Source organism: Erythranthe guttata, chromosome 2 (genome assembly GCF_056151865.1).
Source record: "Erythranthe guttata isolate IM_541 chromosome 2, IM_541, whole genome shotgun sequence".
In the NCBI taxonomy this organism is placed as follows: domain Eukaryota; kingdom Viridiplantae; phylum Streptophyta; class Magnoliopsida; order Lamiales; family Phrymaceae; genus Erythranthe; species Erythranthe guttata.
Genome location: NC_142534.1, coordinates 4147631 through 4160512, shown reverse-complemented (window position 1 = coordinate 4160512; position 12882 = coordinate 4147631). Strand labels below are relative to the sequence as shown.

Sequence of the window (12882 nt, the reverse complement as noted above, 5' to 3'; positions counted from 1 at the left end):
ATATAGTATAAGTATTTACTGTCTTGCCCTAGCGGCCCTCTATCCTTCGAAAACCTCCATGTGACATGTTTTTTAGTAGTTAATTTTGGGTTGTGACGTGTTTTTTATTAGTTAATTTTGGGTTGTTATTTGTTAATTTTCTCAAACAAATGTAATGAAAGTCCAAATTCACTGTTAATCAAATATCGGTTTTATGCTGAACTGTTAATCAATTTGCAACTTTGGCACAGTCTGGTCAGAAAGGGGGAGTAGCAACAACTCCAGATGCCCCAGCAAAAACTGTCATACACAAGGGAGAAACTTCAATGATGAAGAAGCATTTCAATGATGAAGCAGCAGTCCACAACCGCAAGGCAAAGCGTCCAGCAGTTCTCATGATAATGATCTGCTCTCCGACTATGATTATTAAGGGAAGTTTCCTTGAAAAAACTTTTTGTTGTCTTTTTTGAACTGCTTAAATTTATGTCTTATTTAGGACTGTTATAGTTATGATTACTTTCCTGCCTTTTGGATATCACCTTGGTTATCTTTATTTTGTGCCTTGGGCTTGTTTTGGATAACTTTGAGTTGCAGAAAATTTCTATTGTACTAACAATATGTGATGCAGGGGGAGTTAATCATTTCTGCAAAGAGAGAAAATCTCATATGCAGGGGGAGTTCTTGTTAAATATGGATTCTGACCAATCTATGCCAACGGGGGAGATTGTTGGCGCCATATTTCCGGCTATTGAAGATCGAGGAAATCCGTCGAGTTTTGGAATTAAAAGATTGGCAAAGATTTGTTTTCCATATTTATTTTGGAATTTATTAGAGTCCTATTCTTATAATACTTCTATTAGGACTTAGATTTATTTCCATGTATTTTATTCTAGTTAGGTATCTTTTGTACTTATCTAGAATAGAAGTAGAAATCAACTAGGATTCTATTACCTAGTTAAATAGATTTCTTAGGGTTCAAGTTAGGTCTCAGGGCTTATTTTCGTGGCTATATAAGCCTACAAGACATACAAGAACCGTGGGCATTATTTGGGAGAAAAACCACTTCATAGCATCGAAGTTTTGGCATGCACCATCGTTGCACTGTGCCAACATATACAGATTTGATGTATAGATCTCAAGGGAGATCAGCCGCGTTTTCTGAAAGGAGTTCAGGCTTGAAGAAAGTTCAAGGCACGCAGAGTGGAGCTGCTGTAGAGAGAGACACGGAGTTCGAGTTGTGTACAAGAACGGCGTAAAAATTAAAGAGGGAGTCTTTATTATTTTTTAATAAGTCCTATTAATGTACACTGTAAATCTAAACTAGTGAAATCGTGTTTGCAGGTCCACGTGGATGTATGGCACATTTGTGTCTGAACCACATTAATTTCTTGTGTTCATTTATTTGTTTTAAGTAGTTTATAACTGTGTTAACACAAGAATTATAGTTGTAACTGAATACTGTTTCCACAACTTAACTGTTACAACTTAGGTTAATTGATTTCTATAGGCATATAAATCAACAGGTAACAGCATTAACATCTATAAATATAATAATACAAACTCATTCCAAAAAAATATATATACATTTAGGAAGTTTCCTTTTCTATTATTTCATTTTCACCCCAAGTTGGGGCTGTTGTGTAATATTCTAAATAAGGTTTCTTCTTATTTTTATTGTCATTGTAGGAGTATTCTTTTTTCTTGTGTATGTCACAAGGATGTAATGAGGTCCCAAAACTCTTTCAAATAATGTAATAATAAATCTTTTTGGCCAAAAAAAAAATTAATAATAATAATTTTGTTCCAAATAAATTTGGAAAAATTAGAAATTTTAAAATCAGGATGAACTCAATCACACAAACTATCAAAGTATAATATTTTGAAAGTAAAAAATTAAAACAATAATTTAAGATCAATGAAAAAAGAAAAGAAAAGAAAAAAACCCGGTTCGATCAGGATGAACGGGTCCAATGTTAAAATATTTTATTTTCCAATAATACCCTTCTTGTTGATGACAGTACCCCACACGCGCTTGAGACAAAGCTATAACCCTGATCCATGCACGTCAATGTTGACATGTGTGGCTGCGTACAATATACATGTGCACATTAATTTTAAGGTCCAATTGTCGCTTCTATTAAAATATTTTATTTTATTAATTAATAATTACTCATTCACATAAAATAAAATAAAAAAGTTCCGATATATATTGAGGTGTGTGTCTGCTATCGCTTGTTGGTGGGGAGAACATCATAAGAGTTTCATCAGACATCAGTGACAGAGCTAGGGGGGGGGGGGGGGCCATGGCCCCCCAACATTTTTCAAATTATTATTAGATTATATAGAAATATATGAGGTGTTAGCATAGACCCCTCGTTAGTCTCTAATTGTCCCAAAAATATATCTTTTAAAAAATCTTGCATCAAAATTGTTTGTTGACTTTCATGAAAAGACGAAGTTAGAGAGAAGAACGAGTTGAAATGTACTTTAAAAACAAATCACTTGAATCCTCTTTCTTCGCCGTCGAAGAGTCGCCGGAGTTTTGCCTTCATGGAGAAGCCGCGACCAAAACTAAAGGGCTGATGACCCGTTGCCTGATAAAAAAATTGCTAAACAGTCCCCGACTTAAAGGAGAAGAGGGTTTTTTTTTTTTTGAAATTGAAGGGGACTAATTAAATTGAAAATTTTGGAAACTTCATTTTGGGGCTTGTTTTCCAAAATTTTAAATTAAAGGGTATTATTTGAGTCTTTCCAGGTCAAAAAAACAACCCCAATCGCATATTTCGTGAGTGTATGACACCATCAACTCGGATGGGCATTATTGCCTTTGATTAATTTTAATAGGGGGTTCTTGCTAAATGTTTTAAAACAAGACTTTTGCGGCAATTAGAGATTACACAATGATGGTTAGTGCTAAAAGTTCAGAAATATATATAAAAACAATCATGTATAATAGCATCAACGGCCCCTCTAGAGAAATATATATAATTTGGATTTATAATGCATATCAAGCGCAGACATGAGATTCGAACTCATTATATATCTTTCATATTTTGTCTACTCTGATGCCATATTGAATGACCAGCTCAACCAAAAATTTAAGTTTGTAGTAAAATTTGAAATGTATCATTTAATATTAATATCTCCAACAATATTAATTACTACGATTGAACTATATAGGCTTTGAGATACACCTGGAATGTAGCGCCTCGCTCCGAGTAGCAGGCACCTTTGTGGCGGAACACCACTCAACATGCAGTACATTCAATGACCCCAAATATGATCCTCAAAATTTCGATAATCAAAATATTAAACCCCAATATCTATACCATCGTGTTTACAAAAGGGGATTCTATTACAAGTCGACTTCGACACTACTTACTCTATTACAAAATTCTCGATCAAAGGATCCTATACGGAACATTATTAGAGGTACCTCTCGACGAGGCTAATTGGAGGCATACACGAGCTTTAACACTTGGTATGAAAATTTAGGTATAAGTCTTTCTTTTACCTGCGCATTAATATCAGAAAGGATAAACGAATAAGTCCGAATGACTTAGTGAAAAACATATGATCCCTGAGTATGATGAGAATCAACAGAATAGAACCTATAACGAGAGACTTTACAAGAATTTCATTAACATAAGTGTAACATGTACAAGAGTGTAACATGTACGGCTTGAGTTCAATATTTGGTCGGGTCTCCAACCTTGTAACTCCCAACAAATAAAATCATATCACATCCTTGTCCCTCCACTCCGTCCCGAGTGGCCACTCGGTCGGAAACAAGCAAGAGGCACGACCGGAACGTGCCGATCCGGCTCAGGAACGTTTAACTCCAAACAAACGTGAGTCCGAACCATCAGGAGGTACCATTCGGGAGACCAGTCATCGTTAGCCCAATACTGCCCGATCGTCTTGCCGAAATGGTCCTAGGGCCCAGCTCCCCCAAGAGCGTCCTCAAGGGTGGGGACAGTAGGTTCAAGAATCAATATCATTCCTTTTAGGAATATCAAGTCATTCATTTCATGAATCAAGTCAATCGTTCACAAGATAAGTCACGATCATGATAATTGAATATCATGTCTCAAAATAATGAACATGTTCAGATTTCAATTCAAGCCAATGAAAGAATTGTCGTGAATATGGAATTCAAGAAGAACAATAAGTTCCATGTAAGGTTCGAAGAACGAGTTTAGCAGGATCTCAATGAATTCAATAAACATGAGATTCACGTTCGAGCCAACAAAATATTTATTCTCGAAAAGCATTCAAGACAAGATTTTGAGAATAAATATAGTTCAATATCGAGTCAAGGAAAATGTTCAGGCCAAGGAATCAAGTATAGGAATTAGCCGTGAACATAGCAACCAAGAGAATTGACAAGTTCAAGATTTCAAGAAACAGGATCAAGGTTCCAAGTTCGAGCAAAGAAACGAATAAGCTCGCAGAACATTAAGGATCATATTCCAAGAAAAATATAATCAATGCATCAAAGGTCAAGATGGAGAATATATTTGGTTCAAACAAAGGAGATATTAAGCGCAGGAAAGAAGTCTGATAAGGAGTCAGTTTCTCACCTGGAGTCCAATGCTAGTTCTATAGGTGCATCTTTAAGCTTAAACCTTGAGTGAGAGCTTTACTACGCTCAACACCTATGGAAATATTAGAACTAAATAAGATTCTGAACAGTAATATAGCCATATTACCATCCACTATATGGCATAGTCAATTTCTTAACATATACTAAGAATTGCTTCTCGTGGCACTTTATTCAAATAATCACTGCGATCGTCGTACTTATCTGAATGACCTAAACGATATATATAGTTAAAGATAACATCTGTATCTACAAGTTTACTAAAGACCTTAATCCCAAATTAACAACATAACCCGTCCATAACAACCCCGAAAGATGAACACACAAACCTGCCAGATTGTCGGATAATTTCGTTTACTGTCACAGTCCGTTTGAAAACTCATAACAAATTGTCCAAATAATACATCAAATGAAACCTGACAACTTAATCTACAAGTTTCATGAAGACACACAGCCCAAATTATGATCCCAACATATCGAAAACAGTCCCGCAAGAAGATACTCAAAAACTGCCCTGTTTCCGGCAGATTACTGTCATCGGATTCTGACCTCTAAAACATGCATATTACATACTCTAATTCGATACAATTGAACACTTACATATAGTTTACGATGTCCTCTACGAGTTTCCTGAAGGAACTGATTCCGAATTCGCATCCGAAAACAGGTGCGGCAGCAGATTTTATTTCCCCAAAATCCCAGCGGGCTGGCTGACTTTTCTTCAAACTCCGGCGACCACCGGCGGTGCAAACCATCGAGAACCACCGCCAATAGAGAGCCAAATTCATTATCTTTCTAACGATGGATCCTTATTAACGAGGTTCAATCTCAAACAATTATTTCTTTGAAGGCCTAACCGCTGAAATTCGAATTATTCGCCGGATTCCGGCCACGACCCTATTTGCTGGAAATAGAACATGTTGCTATTTTGAGATTTCTAGATTTACTAATTGAACATCGGAAGAACAAAGGTTCTAAAGGGTGGTCGGCCGAGAGTTTTCATGGAGAAAGGAAGATACCATGAATATTGCTATTTCTAGAACTGTTAAAAAGAAAGTGAATATGAGATAAACATATTCACTTAATAAGTTGAGATACAAGTGAATATGAGATAAACATAAAAAGAAAGTGAGAAGGAAACCAATCCACGTAGATTGAATTTCCTGATATTTGCTTATAGAACAACTATTTTATTTTATTTGCAAAAAGAGGACATAATTGTAGATAATTACCATCAACCTCAAGTTATATGAAAAACCCATATCTAACATATATCAACTAACTAAATTCAAATATCCTAATTTTCTATAATAAAAATGTTATCTTCAAACTTAAACAACTTACACATTTACGGGGTGTTACATGGAATTTGGACAAGGGAGCAAGTAGAGGCATGGAAGCCAATTGTAGATGCAGTTCATGAAAAAGGTTCCATCTTTTTCTTGCAACTGTGGCATTCTGGCCGTGCCATTACTAATGGTATAAGAAATTAAACATTATTCAAGTTTTATTTTATTTTAATTTGCAAGAAAACTCATTTTCGAAAAGCTTATTGTGTATACATATACTTGCTTCTAAAACGATGCTCAACTAGGTTTTTATTTGGCCATCGGTTTTCTACCCAATAACCAAACTCCAGTCCCATCAACAGCCAGGGGAATAACCCCTGGCGTTGATGGACAAGAGTGGGCCCCACCTAGACAACTGACGAAGGATGAAATTCCTGGTGTTGTTAATAATTTCAGGATCATTGCTCGTAATGCTATTGAAGCAGGTTTTGTTATGTGCTCTATTTTCAAATAATTCGAGTTCGTTAAGCTTCTAATTTGATTTATTTAGAGTTGACATTTGAAAATTCTTATAATTATATTGGTACTCAAACATAATCTGACTCCTACAGTAAAATTTGTCTCCTTTCACTATAAACAAATTTTATATTGGGTTAATCTCAAAAGGTCCATGATAAGGGCACTTAATTAAAAGAGCGACATCCAACTTTTTTGTCTTTCAAATAAATCCAATTCAATCAAACTTATTTGCAAATAAGGAAAATCATTATATATATACCAAAATTACAATCAATTCATTAAAACTCAATTTAACTCCAATTTCATGATTTACACCCCAATTTAGCCCAATTTCACCAATTAACCAATTTTAACCATAATTTTAATCTTGACCCCAATTTTGACCCGCCACCACCGGAGACCGCCGATCAGCCGCAGTTGACCGCCGGTCTCTGGCGGTGACTTTTTTTTTTTTTTTAAACTTTTTTTTTTCTGAATTTTTTTTCCGGTAGGTCAACCACCGCGTTGACTTTTTTTTATATAATTTTTTTTTTTCTTAAAAAAATATTTTAATTAATATAACTGTCTTGATTGCTAAATTACTGTCTCCAGCAGTTATTTAACTGTCGGAGACAGTAATTTAACTGTTAATTGACTTTTTTTTTTTTTAAAAATATTTTAATTAATAGTCTTGGCTGCTAAATTACTGTCTCCAGCAGTTATTTAACTGTCGGAGACAGTAATTTAACTGTTAATTGACCTTTTTTTTCTTAATTTTTTTTTAATTAATATTACTGTCTTGGTTGCTGAATTACTGTCTCCGGCAGTTATTTAACTGTCGGAAACAGTAATTTAACTGTTAATTAACCTTTTTTTTCTTTAAAAAATATTTTAATTAATATTACTGTCTTCGTTGCTAAATTACTGTCTCCAGCAGTTATTTAACTGTCGAGGACACTAATTTAACTGTTAATTAACTCTTTTTTTTTTTGAAATATCGTTTTTTCTTTAAAAAAAATTTGATTAATATTACTGTTTCAACTGCTAAATTACTGTCTCAGACAGTAATATTACTGTTCGGAAATATAATATTAATAATATTATTGTCTCAAACAGTAATATTAATTTAGCAGCCAAGACAGTAATATTAATTAAAATATTTTTTTCTAAGAAAAAACAAAATTAAAAAAAAAAAAAAAAAGTCAACGCCGGAATTTGGCCGGAAAAAAGAATTCATAAAAAAAAATTATTTTCTGAAAAAAAAAATATTTTTTCAAAAAATTATTATTTTGGGGGTTAATGTGATATATTTGTTTAAATCCGGTGTCAATGTGTAATATTAAGGAAGTTAGAGCATTATGGATGGAATTGATAAGAATTATATTATGGAGGGTATTTTAGGCTGAAGATGTGACGCCCACTACCGAAATACACAGTAACTTTTTTTTTTTTAAATAAATAAATACAATGACTACTAATCAATACAACAACTTCAACTTAAGTTATCATCACTAAAATAAAATACAAATGGGCGACCAAAGTGCACAACTACAATCTCGTAAAAATATATCTTGAACAACAATCAGCTTTGAATAGAACTAGAATACAAATAAACTCTATAAAACTTCCAAGTAACTTTACTCCTAAGTGCAGTCAACACAATCGTCCACTTATAGCACCTGCCAGTGAGAATAAGAAGGAAAATAAAGGAGTAGTAAGTCCAAGTGGACTTAGTGAGGATTGCAAGGGAAAAACATTGGAATAAAATCATAAGGACAATAAGAAAACAATTGACAAGTCGGACATTATATTGGAATTGGACCATCTAGAGAAGGATCATTTGATAAGGTACAAAGTCAAAGTATGAGAGCATAACAATCCAATCGGAGTAAGCAATACAATCAATATGAACAGGTAGAGAACATTTTCAACGAGAAATTCCCGAATATCAATTATGAATTTCGTGGGAATGAGATTCCCACGGTAAAAGTTCTGGATATCACATAAGAATTTCATGGAGATTCCCATGGTAATAATTTTGGATATCAAATAAGAAGACCATGGAGATTCCCATGGTAACAATTTGTTCATGTACCTGTACCTGCCTTGTGACTCCCTTAGCCGTTACTACCTTATACACCGATCAGGGAATGACCCTGCTAATCGATCAATAGGCATGCACGGGCGCATGCCGATCCATCCATCAGCATAGTTAACCTCCAACTATGCCAATGGTCTAGATCCAATATGGGTACTGTCGAAGAGACCTTCCACCGTCGGCCCAATACCGCCCAGCAGTCTTTTTCGAACAGCCCCGGGCCCAACTGGTCAATTATCCTTAGGGCGTCCCCAAAGGAATCAATAATATAGAGATATCGGATATGCTTCCGACTATCTCAATTTACAGTTCGAATCCCAATAATGAATTCCACTTTGGAAAGAATCAATATCATAGTTCAATAGTTTTGGGATTCCAATAACAAGTGATAATAATTTGTGGTCACGAAATCACAAGTCAAGAAAGGTACGATCGGTTTCAGTATAAGAGTGACCACAATTCAGGATCGTATAACAATTGATAAAGATTGATCTCAATCAACAATAGTCTACGGTTAAAATTGAATCCGTAGTTGTATAGCTCGAAAGACAGGTGGTTTCAAAGGATCAATGAAAAGACAAGATGTGAACGATCCATCAATTCACAGTAGGTACGAAAGAAATGATTTAATGGATAAACACAATAATCCTAAATGGTCCAAGAGTCAGGAAAAGAACGATTTACGTTTATTGAACCACCGGAGAAACAAATCAAAATGATTTAATGAATCATAAGGTTCCAACTAGTATACGAGTCAAGATGTGAAACGACTCAAAATTGATAGAAAATCAGATTGAAACTCGTTGAATTATTCAAGGTCGATAAATGAACTTAATTGAGTAGTCAAGGAATCGAGAAGAGAAATTATTGAAATAATTCTCGAATCAAGATGAGAACTTATTAAGTTCCAGGAAAAGGATTTCGAATCGATCAAAGATTGCAATAGCTCAAGAATCCACAATTCTCGGAAATCAAATTAGTTCACAAGATAGGCGACAATAAATATATACTGAATTTAAACGACGAGTAATAACAATAATAAACCGAACGATACGAGTGCTCGGCATATATTCTGTTCCCAGAAAGAATAGATAAGGGACAGGGATCCTCACCTGAAGTCCAATGCAAGTGCTATAAAAACACCTTACTCTTGAGTCATGCTCAAGTCTTGAATGAGAGCTTTAGTACGCTCGACACCTATAACAATATTCATCACTTAACAATATTCAAAATGCTAATATAACCGTATTATTCCACTATATCACATAGTCAATATCTTGAAACATTTTACGAATGTCTTGCTGCCACAGCTTATTCGAACAATCGTTACGATCACCTTACTTATCCGAATAACCTTAACGATATATCATATTAAAGCTAACATCTATATCTACAGGTTCACTTTGGACCCCGAGACCAAATCATCAACCTAACACATCAATAACAGCCTCGGAATATGAGTACATGAAACTGCCAGATTTTTTTAAACAAATGCATTTGCTGGCAGTGTTTATTCGAAAAATCATAACAATTTGTAAAGTTATTCAAGTTGTGCAAATAATACACCAAATTGAACCTGAAAATGTAATCTACAAGTTCTCAGAAGACAAACAACCTAAATTATAAGCTCAGCATAGCAAAAACGGCCCCGTAAGAAGAATACTCAAAACTGCCCTGTTTTTACAGATTTACTGTCACCTGATTCGGACCTCTAATCAGCTATAAAACGTATTCCAACTCGACACAATTTAACACTTACTTATAGTTCTCGCGGTCCTCTACGAGTTTAGTGAAGGAATTATTCCCAAATTCTCACTCCAAACCCTTCGATTTTGGCTCCGAAAACAGGTGCGACAGCAGATTTTGCTTTCCCCAAGGTTGCAATGAGCTCGCCAAATTCCTAAATTCGACTTTTTCTTCAATTAACTTCCATGATTTCAGCCAAGTTCCTCAATTGCCTAATGACCAAGTTTACTAAATTATAGAATTATTATTATGCTTATGCCCCAAAATTATCACATAATAACATATCAGCCCCCAATTCTCATTATAAAGTACAATAAACTCTCGCATAAATTACGGGGTGTTACACATATCAACCCTACACATAAATTATCACACATTGCTTGTATACCAACATACATACACACAAAAACACACACGAACACAAACATTATACACACAAAGAAAACATTATTTAACAAAAAAAAAAAACAAAAAAAAAAAAACAAAACAGGCAAACATCAACTTCCCCGTTTAACAAAGCCAAACCATCATGTCAACATAATAATACTTAGGAAAGAAGTTCGTAAATACAAATCAAGGGTACATACAAATATATTAATTACTCCTAAATCCTAATTAGCTTCTTCAAGAAATGGATAATCAGTGTAACCAACAACAGGGTCTGGAATGTAAAATGTACTCCTATTGTACTTATTAAGAGGAGCATCAATTTCGAACCTTCTCACTAAATCCGGATTCGCCAAAAACGAGCGTCCATACGCAATCAAATCCGCATAATTTTTAGAAATGGCTAAATTGCCCTTACGCCTATCGTATCCCCCAGCAGCGATAAAAGTATTCTTGAAAGCCTTTCTCATGGGAAGTAGCTTATGAGGTACTTCATCTTCCGGCCCTTGAAGCACCACCGTACCGTACACTCTCGGTTCGATAACATGTAGGTAGCGAATGTCGAACTTATTAAGTGCGTTTGCCATGTAAAGGCCTAGTGCATCCGGATCCGAGTCGATTGCCTCGTATAACTTCGCGTATGGAGATAGTCTAATCCCAACCCTATTTGAGCCGATCTCATTGGCCACCGCTTCCACTATTTCCAGTGCAAATCGGCACCGATTTTCCTAGCACCCGCCATATTCATCGGTTCTATCATTTACTTGATCCTTGAGGAATTGTTCGATTAAGTAGCCATTTGCTCCGTGTAATTCAACTCCATCAAATCCTACAATTAAAAAAAAAAGGGGGAAAAATAAAAACAAGATATTAAAATATAAAATTTGTTTATAGCGGAAGCCTGGAAGGAGAGAAATTTTACCGTAGCAGTCAAATTATGTTTGAGCACCAATATAATTTTAAAGATTTTTCAAATGTCGACTCTAAATAAATCAAATTAAAAGGTTAACGAACTCATATAATTTGAAAATAGAGCACATAACAAAACCTGCTTCAATAGCATTACGAGCAGCGATCCTGAAATCATTAACAACACCAGGAATTTCATCCTTTGTCGGTCGCCTAGGTGGGGCCCACTCTTGTCCATCAACGCCAGGGGATATTCCCCTGGCAGTTGATGAGATTGGAGTTTGGCCATTGGGTAGAAAACCTGATGGCCAAATAAAAACCAAGTTAAAACATCATGTTAGAAGCAAGTATGTATACACAATAAGCTTTTCGAAAAGGGGTTTTTTCGCAATAAAATAAAATAAAAAGTGAATTGTGTTTAATTTGTAATACCATTAGTAATGGCACGGCCAACATGCCACAGTTGCAAGAAAAAGGTGGAACCTTTTTCATGAACTGCATCTACAATTGGCTTGCATGCCTCTACCTGCTCCCTTGTCCGAATTCCAGGTGTATCTCGGTACCTGTAAATTTGACCGTAGTAACTAATGTTGTTGGAGATATTAAATATTAAATGATACATATGCGTGCACTTGCTATAATACTATACATTATAAATCCAAATTGCAATATTAGTTAGTAGCCCGGCAACTAGACCATCCTTTTGAGGTTTAAAAGATTAGTGTGAGTGCAAAAAGATTTTGGTACAATAGATTTTTTTTGTTTTTTGGAAAATATAAAATTACAATCTTTCTAAAAATAATTCAATAGGGCCCCAATAAGTTAAAATAATTGCAATATAATTTTCCTCTCTTTTTTTTCTAAATTAAAATCGATATTTTTTTTAAGATCGACAATGTCGCAAGAAAGATTAAGAGCCAAAACGAAGATGATATGCTCGAAGAAGTTGAAAAATAACGATTTAACACATTTGTATCTTTCAAGCCAAAACGAAGTTCTTTCATAAATATACTTTAAGTTTATATCATATATTAGGATAAAAAAATGGCCCCGGTTCACTATTCATTTTTAGGCAACGAAATACAGCTAAACCTCTTTAAATTAATACAGTCGAGACTAACAAAATTCTATTAATTTAGCGAACTAATAGTTTAATATGTTTTTACCCAGTTGGGACCAAAAGAAAGTATTATTTAAGCGATGCTATTAAATCAACAAGATGCATCTTAAAAGTTCAAACTTCGATACGTGCCGGGCTTAAATCTAATAAAGTCGAACTTTTTTTTTTTTGCATTCGATACCCCTGTGTTTTAGTTTAGTTGTTAAAAGAACTCTCTATAAGTGTTAGCAATAAAAAAAAAAAAATGGGAAAA

At 34.7% G+C, this 12882-nt stretch overlaps 1 long non-coding RNA gene and 1 pseudogene across 2 annotated transcripts; both read right to left on the bottom strand.

Annotated features, from left to right (window-relative positions):
• Positions 1 to 3271: 3271 nt before the first annotated feature.
• Positions 3272 to 5299, bottom strand: LOC148772157 (uncharacterized). The gene is made up of 3 exons (XR_016034363.1): positions 5183 to 5299; positions 4563 to 4637; positions 3272 to 3493 (listed from the first exon to the last, which is right to left on the bottom strand). It is a non-coding gene; the product is annotated as an uncharacterized LOC148772157 (long non-coding RNA).
• Positions 5300 to 10745: 5446 nt separating this feature from the next.
• On the bottom strand, positions 10746 to 12198 carry LOC105960589 (putative 12-oxophytodienoate reductase 11; annotated as a pseudogene). The gene is made up of 3 exons (XR_016034358.1): positions 11942 to 12198; positions 11649 to 11810; positions 10746 to 11429 (listed from the first exon to the last, which is right to left on the bottom strand). The product of XR_016034358.1 is annotated as a putative 12-oxophytodienoate reductase 11 (transcript).
• Between the last annotated feature and the right edge of the window lie 684 nt (positions 12199 to 12882).